Source organism: Dermacentor andersoni, chromosome 10 (genome assembly GCF_023375885.2).
Source record: "Dermacentor andersoni chromosome 10, qqDerAnde1_hic_scaffold, whole genome shotgun sequence".
Taxonomy (NCBI): domain Eukaryota; kingdom Metazoa; phylum Arthropoda; class Arachnida; order Ixodida; family Ixodidae; genus Dermacentor; species Dermacentor andersoni.
The window spans coordinates 33,888,204-33,902,518 of NC_092823.1; positions in this window are offsets into that span (position 1 = coordinate 33,888,204).

Consider the following 14,315-nt stretch of genomic DNA (forward strand, 5'->3'; position numbering starts at 1 on the left):
ATGAGGCCAACATAGTGCTGCGAATAAACCTGCCACAATAATGGATGCTTTATACACACAAGCGTATCTCTAGATCGTCGAAGCGGGCCCGTTAATTGAGTGTTTCAGTTCCGTAGCCAATCAAAATTGATGCAAGCACCGCGATACAGAATCGATTGACACGTAGAAGGAGTTCTTCGTGAGGCGGGCCTAGGTTGTTCAGCTAACATTGCTTATGTCTCACAATGACGCTCTAAACCTGTGATCAAGCCATGACGTCACAAGTATCCTTCTACTTAAAGAATAGATACTTTTCTTTTACCTCGCATTGGCAGAGCATTGTTTAAATTGGCGGCTTACGAATGCGTAGAATACTCCGCACAGGATATGAGCAAATCTGCGAAAGCTGAGCCATTGATCCTATGTTGACCGCTACTTTGATATGCTGAAAACTCTCTATCTCTAACTCTCTAACAACTCTATTACCAAGCATCCAATTTCAAGCTGCTGGTGCACAGAAATGGCACGTACTAGGTCCGCGCTCGTTTTGATAAGTTCAAGGCTGCCACCCACCCGGCAATGTTAATATCCGCGGCAGCTCAGCTGTTATGACCGTTTGCTGCCTGAGTGTAGCGTCCTGCGTTTCATTATCGGTCGCGGCCGCAGAATGTTGATTACAGCGGAGTGCGGAAACTCTCATCAACCGTGCTTTGCGCGTAGTTTAAGGAAGCCCGGCTAAAATAAGTTATTTAAAGGCTCGTTACTACGGCTTGCCACCGTGTGTTGCTTGGGTACCTTGAAACCGTTATTTAACATAATGCATGGTAATTTCTTCCGTGGCTCAATTTTGCTGTCGCTGAATAGTCAGCAGGTAGTGTTCCATCGCTTCGAGCCCCTTAAGCAAAGCACCAATGAAAAGACGAGTAACCTTGACCTGAAGGGGTACGTTGCCGGTGCATACACAAAGGGGTAAGTAAACGTAGATTTTCATCGTCTTACCGTATCTTTTAAGCCGTTGTCGTTGCCTCTCAAACCAGTCCTAATAAAAGCGTGAACAAGGCGACTAAGGTTTCACTTGACAGGAGTTGTCTTATCACACTAAACTTTGTGATGTAGAAGCCATGGTAACTTGCAACTAATTTCATTTAATTCAAATGCCGTCAATGTAAACACATGGCATGGGATAGAGATGACTGTTTCTCTCAAAAGTAAATACGCATTTTTTCTGCATTGCAATGTTTGTTTTCTCCTCGCACTCTGTAAGCTTGCTACCATTGTATGCCATGTTTCTGGGACACACGCACAGTCGAACCTTCTCAGGGTTTTTGTCCGCGCCCCAAACATCGGTAAGATGTCGAAAAAGAATAATAGAATTAGGGGTTGAAATCAAGTTACCTGTAAGTTTGAGCCAGTCCAATATCTTTAAGTATGCTTGCATCGAATCTTTCTTTCTGTCACAGCATAGATAGTTTGCAATCTGGACATCCTTCCAGAACCAGACTGGCGTTTAACGAGTGTCCAGCGAACGTTTTGTTTTTGTAGATGATTTCTACCTTATTGCTTACCGGTGATGCCACATCAGTGTTGCAGACGCTAAAATGCTTTTGAAAGAAAGGACCATATTACCTGCACCTGTTGGAAATCGCTGAACTTCATCGAAGTGGCCAGCGAGATGGCCGCTTGATCAATTTCAATTCATGCTTGGTCATTGTGATGTGATTGGCAGTAAACTCGCAGACAGTGATGCAAGATCGCCGTTCTGCTCCTCTCATGAAGTATGAAAGTTGAAGTTCATCAAAGTCGAAAGGTTTCGTTTTCTCCACTCTGCGCCGCCTGCGCTTTCGCGTTTTAGTAGTTTCGCTATCGCGTAGTGCTGCGCTAGTTTTGCTGGCTCGCGAAACTCGCCCAAACTGCCAGTGGCAGAGAATGCCACGGCCACGTGATGTCACAGCATTGCCGAACGGTCCGCGCCACTTGCACGACCAAGAGCAGCTGCAGCGGTGAATACAACGCTCTGACTTGGCTCGCTTTCTGCATGGCCACGCGTTGGCGTGTTGCACAGTAAACCGTAGCGCCGTTGGTCGGGCACCGTTTTACTCACCGACGGCTGTAAAGGGTGGATATGGCATATGTAACGTCAACACTCCCCAGTCAGGGGCGGACGATTAAAGGTACATTTAAGGTAGATAAAGTCTCTTTTTTTGCCACGACAGAAGTGCTGCGAGGTTTCTGGAATGGTATTTCAACAGCCCGCGTCGGCTTAGTACTTGCCTTTAGTATCCCTTTAAGAGCACTTCGGCTCTTGACGGATTCTACTTGACTCGGGTCACTTATCACGCTCTTGTCGTTTCCGCGCACTCTCGCTGCTCAAGGAAATGACCTGACTACGTTCCGCTTTAATCAAGTTCGTTTTACCTCGAGCCCGTGTGCCTCATTTCATCCTTCGAACGCCGTCACACTCCGATTTCTCATTCCCCTCGACGACACGCTCGCTTCTCGAAGGCGTGTGAAATCGGAAATGACGCGAACAGCCCGGCAAGAAAATCGCGCCTCGGGCTTTGCTCGTTGCCAGAGGCCGCTACTGTTCGCAGGAGCCTATTCTGGCACCCGAAAGCTCTCAATGCAGTGAATCGCGGCACCTCTGCGGCGGACCCCTCCTCACCCACCATGCCGCCTGTACTCTCCTGCTCGCTTTCTTACCTCGCTGACTCGAGCGCTGCGGTGATTTATGGCCCATCGTCGCACTTCGCCGCTTCCCGGTGTAAACCGAGATGCTCCTTTCGTCTTCACCAGGACACTCTAGGCCATCGAGCTCGGTTATACGATACATTTTTGGCTAGGTTGTCTTATCTGCTAACCGTGGCAGGGGGAGAATCAAGCTTATCTCAAACAACCTGCACTCTAACAAAATGGCGGTACATCTATCCTGTGGAGATTATGGCAACGTTAATGTGATTAGCAATTGTTCCTGTGATGGATGCGCAATTGGTGATAACATATTTATAATGCTATAGAGAGGTAACGAGATGAGATTCTGGTTTGCGTAAGGGGAAATGAAAGACGGGAGAAAAACAGGCGGATAGAAAAAGCAAGGAAACGAAAATAACAATGTAGGGAAGGTCGTTCACGTCCATGATAATTACAGTCTCTCCAATCGGCCACTTGTACGTAAAAATTTCAAAAGTGCCTTCATTGTCTTGTGGTGTGACGACTGTATAGAACGGTGTTCCAGGACTGTCTGCTCGAAAAACGCCAGGTCGTAAAGACGCGCCAGTGCCGTCGCGAGTAACTGCCTGTGTGCGCTCTATCGGGGATAATGACAAAGATAGCGTTTGATAGTTTCCTCGTCGCCGCAATAGTCACAAGCAGTGCTATCGTCTCATTCAATACGGAAAGCAAGCGACTTCGTAAATGCGACGCCAAGCCACAATCGGTAAAGTACCGTTGTCTCGGGTCTGGATAGTCCAGGTGGAGGTTGAAGTTGCAGACGGAGGTACAGCCGAGGCAGACGTGTGCGCTGGAAACTAGGTGCGTGCCAAACGATTGTAAGGCATCATATGAAAGCACTCGAAGTTGCGCTGATGCATCTGTTCTGGACAGAGGGATTGGCTCCTGCACGCTGTCTTCATGAGGCAGGCAGCCACTGAAATGTGACGCCCTGTCCTTCCTCGACGAAGCCATAAATGAGCTCTCGGATTTGTAGCACTATACTTGTTCGTAGGGTCCATCGCGTAAGGCTGAAAGCAAGCAATGTAAAGCTGCCTTAGAGTCCCTGAAAATGCTCCACTTATAATAGCTATTATGATTATTATTGTTATGATGTCGATTATGGAAGCAACGAGATAGAAAAATAGTTGAAATATGTACAAGTGCAGAGCGTTTGTTAATGAATTCGACATGATATGGTTATTTTCTCTTTATACATAACGTGGTACATACCCTGTAGCCCAATTTCTCTTCTAGGCTTGACATCAGCTATAGCGAATTGTCCATTCCGGCATACACCCAGTGGTTCATGTTGTCTCGTCAGCAAGACAGAAGCCAGCACACACCTATAGCGGTCCAAGCTGGTAGAAGACATCAGTCACTGGGTATGGGAAACTGCGTAAAGTTGCCAAATAGTGTTAACCACATGAAATGTTTGTAATAAATCTGTAACTGGCACCAGTTACTACCTCTCGCTTACCGTTACAAAGCCTTGTCTTAGCCTTGTACCAACGCATCCATTGGTGCATTGAGGAGAAGTTATAAACCTACTATCCTCGTCTTATCTCTGGCCTGTTATGCCGTGTCGTGGCTGCCTTAGTGCACCGTTTAGATAAAATGTAGTTTCTTGCTATCTTAGATCGCACGTGTACCTAGATAGTAAGTCATAAGAATTTGGGTCCAGAATGTGTTTGTTTACCAAACACGTAGGCACTGGACGAAACGCCAATCGGCAAATCGGGTAAAATACCCGGTGTGCGTGAAGAGGGAGCTGGCGGGGTCGGCAGCCACGCACTGCAACACCTAGCCCTGGTTTGGTTTGCCGTGAAGAGCTGATCCCTGGAAACCGAACGAATGGCCCGGAGCGTGCGGATGACCTTCTTGCGGTGGGTAGGGGTGAGTGTGTGGTAACCGCACGTGATCCGGACTCCGTCAGGAAACAGCGCCCAAAATCCAGGTGGCGGGACGCCCTCCATGCCTCAGTACAGGTGGATCGAAGCTGCGATTCTGGCGCCCAGAGAAACGCCCTCCATGCACCCACTGAGGTGGTCCTTGACCTCCTGTTGCACCACCGGCTGGCTCAAACAGGTTCTGAGACGCCATGTCACGAAGCTCAAGATCCCTGGATGTCACCAACTTGAAGGCATAGTCCACGCGGCAGAGGTCCCTTAATTCGGCAGTGAGTGGAGTTGCTGCGGCCTCAGAATGTGGACTTCCGTAGAGGTACTCGTTCGACGCGTTAGAGGGTATCAGAGTTGAGCCACTATGGTTTTAGGGGGCTATTTTCGGATCTGTTAAATTCTTACCTTTAACATCGCGAACAGCAAGTATATATAATGCATCACGCTTCAAAAAGAAAGCAAGTTAAGGACGGTGTTCCACAAGAGAGCATTTTGGGGGCACTTGTGTTCTGCCTTCATATTAGTGACGTAGTCAGAATTGATAATTCCGCAAGATTTAAAATATATACTCCCGACACTACACTGCTTCTTACCGCCCGTAATGCTGATGACGCATTAAATGATGCCAACCACGTATTACGGATGCTATCATTACGGAGTAGTGACAATTCTCTTAAAGTGAACGCTGTTAAAATAAAAGCTGTGTTGTTCAGATATAAAAACTGCATAATTGATGGTCAGATAGGGTTATAATATGAAAACTCATCTCTCGATACAGTTCGCTGTGTTAAAACTGTTGGACTTTTGTTTGAGGAACGCATGACATGGAATAAGCACACCGAACTGATTACAGTCAAGCTGAACCATGTTTTTTTCAATTAAAGTTAGCTCCTCTACCGAAGTTATAAAGCACACACTTGTTAAACGCTATGACATAGCTGTTTCCAGGAATAACATCTTCTAAGCCAGCATTTCTTTTTTGAAAGAAAACCAAGAGCAACGTGCTACTCACCTTAACCAAAAATGGGAACTTCCTTGAACTCGAGCCAACTACGGAAAACAGATGCTACGCTACTTATTGCCACACCATTTAAACTGCGTTTCTTAGCCTATGCACTTTTGCTAGTAAGCTGCTTGCATTGTGTGTATATATATGCATATGTATATCAACATAGGTGTATTGAATTTGTGTGCCTGTAACCAGAACCTATCCAGAATTGTATTTCAGTCTTAAGATAGCCTGCTACGTTTCGTTTAATCTGAAATTGCTATTTTTTGGTTACTGCACTTTTTTCTTGTATTTTTTCTGCTATGTTGCTGCGGTAAGCAATGTTTTAGCTCTGCGCTTATTTCTGCCAACCGTCTGTGCCGAATTAAAGGGACCGTGGGCCTCGCCAAGCCGTTTTCTGGCTTTTAGCCCACGGCCCTCAATATCTGTATTATTCGGATTGCGATGTTGGAGTAAAGCGGATTTGATTTTGGTTTGATTTGATGCAGTGTCCATTTCAGGAGAGGACGCGGGGCATCGTTCAGTCATTGCCAGTCGTCCTTTTTCAGGGTTCCGCACCTCATCATGAAGTTCAACGATCGAATCTTAGCCCAAAAGGCCGACCCATGTTGGCCATGTCTACGTTCGCACCGTCCTCTCTTCGCCGGCGCTCTAAGCGCTTGCGTATGTAGCTTTCTTCCCTTCCCCTTTTTCGTAGTGGCTGTCCCGTGGAAACATCACACGTGTCTTGTTTCCTCCGGCTTCTTGGGACGGTGGTCCTGTTGTCCACGCGAATGACAATAAGTGTGGGCGTGTAGCTTTCATCAGGATCACCTCTAATCAATACACTAAATAAGTTTGTGCCTTTATTCAAAATTGTCTGTGACCTTCGTCTCCTCTGCTAAACTTTCGCCGGTCACCCACCTTCGCAGAGTGGAATGGCTCATGATTTTTGTTTTATTCTTTTCTCTTGTACACTCCTGCAGCCAGATGTATACAGTGAATGCGTTATGTGACTGTACTAATCAGTTGAGTTCTATCACTGGGAATAACAGAGAAGTTTGACTGGAAGCTAAGAACTGCGATGACAGGTACGGAGTTAGTTACACTAAGACTTCGGAAGAAGCAAGCATGGCGTCAAAGAAATTATGGGCGGTTGATATTCTTGTTCCGAAATCAGAACAACGCGTCGAGTTGGACAGGTCCTGTGATACCCCGATATCTCTTACGGTCACCCAATAGATTACAAGGGAAAGGAGGTACAGTCGAAATGTCGTTCGCCCAATCAAGTGCATTGTTACTAGGTAGGCGCCCTAACATGCACGCAAGAGGGAGAATGACAATTATCACGTAATCTCCAAGTTCCAAGCGCCTTAGTTTCCCACAATGTGCAGTCAACTACAGACGTTTGCGGGCCACGGGATCTCGGAAAACGCTCAACTTCCGAGCAGCCTGTAAAAGAAGTCAGTAAAACCGAAGATCACAACGTTGTTCCCCTATATGGATGGAGGCTGCAGGTGACAATACTAGGCTGCACGTGAGGCTACGCAAATATTTAGCTTTTTCTCAGATTTCGTGTTCTGTAAAATTTCGTCTTTCACTGTGCAAAGTACCGTAGGGCTAGGCCGGAACCCAAAGAGGAGGAGGATTACGACGAATAGGCGTAGGTTATTATTGGCTACAAGCGGATCTAGGCTCTCAAAATTGCTCCTCCCGAGCGCCACCTTTCGCGAAAGTTTATTTCAAAAACGAAAAAGCTGCCGCGTCGGGCACTGCGTTATGCATTAAGAATAACAGCGCAACACGGGTAAACAACGTGCCGAAAACAAGGTGTCATTAATGTCCTCTTTGCAAGCAATTGTACGATAGAGCTGGAGTGAACAAAATGTTCTTTTAATTAGGACTCTCTGACAGCTGCGAAGACACGACAACTCGTACAACGGGTTTCTTTTTTCCAATTCCCTTTGTAGGCGCAAAGATGCGCTTAACGCTTTCAGTGAAAACATGCGTGTCGCTGGGTCACGAAAACAAAGGGAATTTGGTTTCCCCTGAAGAAATTTATGCCGTTGTCAATGGCGTGAAAGAAATGTCATTTCGCCCGAAAGGCGAAGCATCGATTGCGATAGCTATAGTGGATAGCTATACGAAGTAAGGATAGTAGGTTTATTGGTCGTATAAGCTTGTAAACATGCGCATACCTACTACAGCATGCTGTCATACCTACTAGAGCAAGCATGCTGTCAAGCGCGCACAAGCCAATATGAGCTCACTCAATGACCGCAGTGACTCGCTGTCAAAACACCGCAGTGAAGAAAAGCGGCAGCAGCAGCGAGCGAATTCACCTTCCCACAGCCGTTCGCATCAACGCGAAGTACGTCGCCAAAACACAGCGCCGCTCTGACTCTGTACCCGTCACAGATGGCTTCCAATATACAGCGACCCCGCCGGCCGCTAGATCACGGCACCCTCCCAACCCTTACCCCGAAGCCTTGCGCCTGACGGCAGGTCGCTCGCGTCCTCCCCGCTGTCCGCCGTTTCGTGCGCGGGATTGAGCCGAGATCTCCGGCTCACCCTCGCACGCTTTCACTCGCACATACAGCGGGCGGCGCGCGCCGACAACCTTATCGCTCTCGGACATTATACGGAGCCTCACGGCGACGACGACAGCGATACCGACACCCACGTGGACGTCGACGGCATAAGTGCGCCCGGAGTGTCCATATAATTGCTATCGCAATAAAATGCAAGCGCTCATCTCGATTGGTTTTATTCTGCCACCATAAAATTTACAGTGTTTTCAATGAGTGATGCATTCTCACGCATCGTAAATGTTCATGAAAAGAAAAATTGATATCTACCGTTATGTAGCACGAAGCTACAAAGGAAACCTAGATTGGTTTCTCAGAAACAAAGCTTCGTGGTTGAAGAAAAATTAGCCCTTCAAATACGAAATTTTGTTCCTGAGAAATCCTTATGTGTTTCCTTTGTAGCGGCTTCGTGCTAAATGCAGGTGAATTACCACTTTTCCTTTAATGAACCTTGCTTCACCTTGCGGAATTCCGCAGAACTTAATTGCTATATCGTAAATCTTATGTTTAGGACTGCGATAAGAAAAGCTCTAATTACAAGGGTGGCTTTTAACATATCATGGAGTGGCTTTTTTTCCCCAAAAAGTGGCACCCAAATGGCGCGCCACATTTGCTTTGCACATTACATCCAAGATCCCGGACGGCTTCGGTGTTTTCGCTGCTCAGTACTCGGCGTGGCGTAAAGTATCGATCTCAGAGCTCTACAGCGAGCGGCTGTCAAACAATCCGCTCCCCCACCCCCCCCAAAAAAAGTATTGTCAGATTACAAGTGTGAATATCGCGCACGTGCAAAAACGAGGTAATGCCGTAGCCGCCGAACGTATGCCTGTGGCCGGCGCAATGATGCTGCTAGAAGGAACTGCTCGCACAAACACACAACGCACACCACGCGAGGAGCATTCTAGTCGCACGTTCGAGACGGTTCATAAGATTCGCACTCTATACTATCGCGTTCGTCGCAGGATGCGTAGCGACATTCAATACCGCGTGCACGGCGAAGTGAGCAAAAGAATGACCGCGAATGTATGGAAGCAGCCCCGTTCGTTTCCCAGCTCCCCTTCGGAAGTCGACAATGAAGGAAAAGTCGGCGACGATTGAAAAGCGCACAGCACCGCCAGTTCGCTGTACCCGGTGGGGCACAAACCGTTATATTATAGACCCGCCCGGCTGAATTCCAAGAGAGGAAACAGGATCGGAGGCGACAGGGCAGCGGAAATGTAACCTCAAAACACGTTCTATAATAGTTGTCACCCTCAGCGCTCACCGCGCTCTGTCTGAATGCTCGTTTCAGTGGGATCTGCATCTTTTTGAGTGTGCGTATAACTGCCTTAAGTATTACATGATCTCCGTCCCGGGATTGTGTGTGCCATGCCATATCTTAAATCCGCTCCAGTCGCCGTACGCAAAAGGGCGCGACATGTACCGCCTTCATTTTTTAGCAACCGATATGGCTTTTGGGTATTTTTTTCATTTATGTTTGCCTACTTGATCTTCGCATTTATTTCTGTTTTGATTTTGGAGCGATATCCTTTGTTGTCCGTGGCGTTTTTTTTTTTTTTTTGCGGGTTTCAGCACTGTTACACGCATGCCCGGACTCATGTGTCCGCTGTGAATAGGACGAGGTCCTGTGACGTCACGTCTGTGCGTTGTGTAACTAGTGTGTCCGTGTTAAAATATCCCTGCTGTTACGTGTCTTTAAATTGTGAATTCGAGCCGGTTAGTACATGTTGCATGTTCGTTTATTTATGTGTGTGCGTTTTGATTTCTTAAATTCTAATTTTTGACCATGTGACTCACCGTTGTTGCTCATTGGCTATGGTGTTAGGCTGCTGAGCACGGGGTCGGGGGATCGAATCCCGGCCACGGCGGCTGTATTTCGATGGCAGCGAAATGCGAAGCATCCGTGTACTTAGATTTAGGTGCACGTTAAAGAACCCCAGGTGGTCGAGATTTCCGGAGTCCTCCACTACGGCGTGCCTCATAATCAGACAGTGGTTTTGGCACGTAAAACCCCATAATTTAAAACATTTTTGACCATGCGCAGTATTCCGGACACAAGCCGTAATATTAATAGTGAATTAGTGACAAACTTGCCACGGAGAAAGCACCACGGTATTCCTGTGTATAATTTGACAGCCGCTAGCTGGCAATGTAAAAAAAAGCGACACGTCAATGTGGCGAATTGAGTGCGTTGGTAATATCTGAGAGGGCGGCAGTGCAAAAAAGACAGGGACGGAGACAAGGCGACAAGGACGAGTGCTTAACTTCTAACAACGTGATTGTGAACGGTTCACGAATGCATGCGTGCTGTCCGAGCCATGGATTATTATCTGCGCATGCGTAAATATGTCACCCCTTAGTCTGAAAGCGTAATGTAGGACATGCTGACACATCTCTCTCCAAGTCTAGAGATCCGCTCAGATTCTGCAATTTCGCGTGTCACACATGTTTTACTCTCCTTGATAGCGGAAGTGCTTTCGAGGTCGCGCGAGCAGTTCTTGCAAGTCAGACAGCGCCTTCAAAATTCTTTCCTTCATTTGCATTTTTAAGTTGTTTGCGTGGTACCTTAACCTATCGTTAACACATATCCCAGTCTGGTCAGTGTGCACTTTTCCGCGCGTTAAAGGAATTTGATAGACAACACCTGCGCATTCAACCCGAGACCGCGTGTGCTTTGTACCGCAATCACGTTGCTGGGTTGCCGCCGGGTCGGTCAAGCTGCAAAGCTTTGACAGTTGTGAGGGGTAGAGAACACGACTTTCACGTCGAAATGCTGGGCCACTTTTTTTAGATTGTGCGATAGCATGTGAATGTAAGGTATAACACCTACCTTCTGCCTAGGTTGTGCGCGAGGTTCCCACGTTTGCAACTTTGTGGGCATGTTTTCGAGAAGGCCCTCTGCAACCGAAATGAGGACGTGCTGAAGATAACCGGCGCCTAGCAGTCTTTCGGCTTGATTCTTGAACGCACCTCAGGTACACTCGTGCGAGCTGATTCTGGCGCGTTTTTTATGGTGTTCAACGCTAAATTGCCAGGGGTTATAAATTTGTACAATAGCGGAGTGCTCTCGTACACAACAACACTCGCGCGACAGTTAACTTTCATTAAAGAAAGAATAACACAAGATCAACTAGAAAAGTATGTCTATCAGGAAAATAAGAAGCCGAGAATAATAAGAAATTATGTCCATGAGCAATAGTGAGACAGTCCTGTACCGAGCATGGCGCGCTCACGGCTCTCCGCAAGCAATGGTAATTTCAAAGTGAGCATTAGGATTGCCACATTTGAAAAAGTCTATGTGTGTCAAATATAGGAAGCCCGTCACGTGGTAGAAGTACAGGGGGGAAGGGAGACCTTAGAAGAGCGTGCATGTATACATATACAGGGTGTTTGAGGGAACACTTTCAAAAATTTTGAAATGTTGCCTGTGGCAGATACCTCAATTCTAGTTGATGAGCCACTCTACTCGAAGCGGCGGACACTACTTGCACAAAAAACAATTCAAATGCAAAATCGCCTAATTAACAAGAATTCACTAATTAATTTGAGCTAATTACCTCATGACCCATCTTGCAATTTACAAATTCTAGCGGTGAACTTCGCAAGGCGATTCCACTTGGAACGAATTCTCAGGACGACATCAGTTTCGTGACATAAATTCCCGAACTTTGTGGAGAAATGCATTAGCGTTGCGGTTATTTGTGTGCTTCAGTGCATTAAACGACGTTTCTTTAACAAATTAACTAGAACGCCAATGCGTTTCTCCGCGAAGTCCGGGAATTTATATCTCGAAGCTGGTGTCATCTCGAAAATTTGTCGCAGGTGGATCCACTTTGCGAACTCCACATCTATAATTTGAAAATTACGCACTGGCAAACGTGCGACCACCTTTCCTATAAGCTGTTACTTTTTTTCTTTTTGTTTCACCATTACTACAGAGTGATTTCAGTAAAATGGATGCGAAATCGGTTCAATGATGTGTGTAAAGTGAACTTCAAGAGATTAAAGTTTTTGTCCAGTTGGTGACACATGTTTGAATACGGTGAAGTGCAGTAGACATGAAAAAGTAAGGCGAGATGGGTGGCACAAGCGCTACTAACAACTGCTAACGTACATCGCACAATTTTGCGGCAGCAGAAGAATTCTCGAAGGCACCCAAAACATTATGAAGCGAGCAAAAAAAAAAAAAAAGGCAAGGAAAAGAAACGAGTGGGCGTGACAATAAACTTTGTCACTTCTTTCGACCTCTCCTCACCCTACTCAAAAAACGTCTAAAGTGAGAAAACACCCCTTTCCACTCAACGATGTTAAATTGTTTAGTGTGTATGTGCCACTGAGAATGTGCTGCTCTACAGAGACGAAAAAGAGTCCGTCCATTTATCTGATGCTTAGCGGAATCGAACTCACATCACAAGGTCGTCTCAAGGACAGCGACCAGGAGCTTTTGCAGTCTGCGCCACAAATGAACTGAGTATCTGCCGCTATTCAGAGAATTCGTGGCAATTAACGCGTTAGCGAGGGGCGCCATGGATGCTCTTGTCGTGTCCAGCGCTTTTCAATGAGCCTCTCGCCACTTGGGTCACTGAGTATGTGCGCCACGGAGTGTGCGGGAAGCGAGGCATCAATTCTTTGCGTTCGCCGACCCGAGCGCGTCACACTATTCCCCTTGGAGGCTACGCGCGGATTTCTCGGCAGTGCCGCAAGACGGCGCAGCGAGTCCAGAAAGAAGCCCAAGAGAGGAGAGCAATAGCCGCTTGCCTCGTTTCTCAGCGTTCGCACGCAGTGGCGCGCCATGCATCTCGGAGGCCACTCTCAGGCTACGCGATGGCGGCGCTACACGGTGCCGAGTGTTCTTAGGGAAGCACGAAGGAGCAATCGCGCCGCAGTACACGCCTCGTACAGAACTTGTTTCGACGTTTGCAACAACTTGTGTAGCTATATTGATTCAGTGCTAAACGCATTACCGTCGACAGTCGTCGTGAGATGGGTCTTGCCGCAATGTTTGACTGTCGTCATGCAATCGTCGTCATGCAATCGTCGTCATGCCTCCGTCATCATTTCATCGCCGTGGTTACACCGCAGTCATACCATGCTCTTTATGCCATCGCGACCATTCCAGCGTTTCATTCCTTCGTCGCCATGCTTGCCACGTGCGTGATTGAGCTCAGCATGTTAATGTTGAGCGAAGTGGTTCCTAGTGGAAAGGTCCATTAGGGTGGTGCAATCAATATTTGCAAAAGATGGCGCAGCAGCAACACCGTTCCTCAAAAACACCCGCGAACGCTTCGCTTAAAGTGATTCCCAGGGCCCACGGGGTTCGCAGATTTCCTTCTGATCTTTCTCCGAAATGTAGGGTAACCAGCAGGGTGCCGCTTTGGTTAATCTCCTCGCCTCTTTCACCTTTTTTTTTTCTCTTTCTCAACTTTTCGGCAACATAGTACACGTGCGTGTAAGTACTTGTAAGTCCCATAGCAAGTCCTTCGTGTAAGAAGTCTCTAAGAAGAAGTGTGCGAAATCATAACTATCTCCGCTAGTGGCGGAAGCACTGGGGGAAACGACTAAGCGGCAATATCTTAACAGCCTTCACTTTACAAAAGATATTGCCCTAGTAAGCAAGATGGATATTACGCCCTGATCAGCACTTGAACGAACCTGAAAAGTATATATTTCGCGAATATTATGCGCAGCACCATACAAATGTGCCTAACAAAAACAAGCCTGTCATATAAAGTGCGTGTTTTGAAAGTTCTTACCACCGGCTCTTTTTAAGTAAGTAAATAATACAACGCTTTGCTCTTTTTGCACAACACAAGTTTTTACTAATCTAATAGAACTCAACTTCTGCAAGCACTATCCTGCAGTATGGCATACTAGTTGAACCTAGTGGCGAAACAAGAATTTGTGCTTATTATTAAGCCTCTCTAAACAGCAAAGAAATACGTTGCTGCGAATGCGGAGACAGGTACACAGCGGTCCAACTTAAAGGGAATTTGTGTACTAGAGCTAGCCGATTTCGTTCTCTTACTTCTTTGACGTTGCGGAGGCGGCGAAATAACTTGTCTCAAAAATCCGCGTTCGTAGGGAAGAATGCTCGAAAACTTGCGTTCTCTCTCAAGATCCTAGAAATTAGGTTTTGCACTCGCGCTTCCCCTG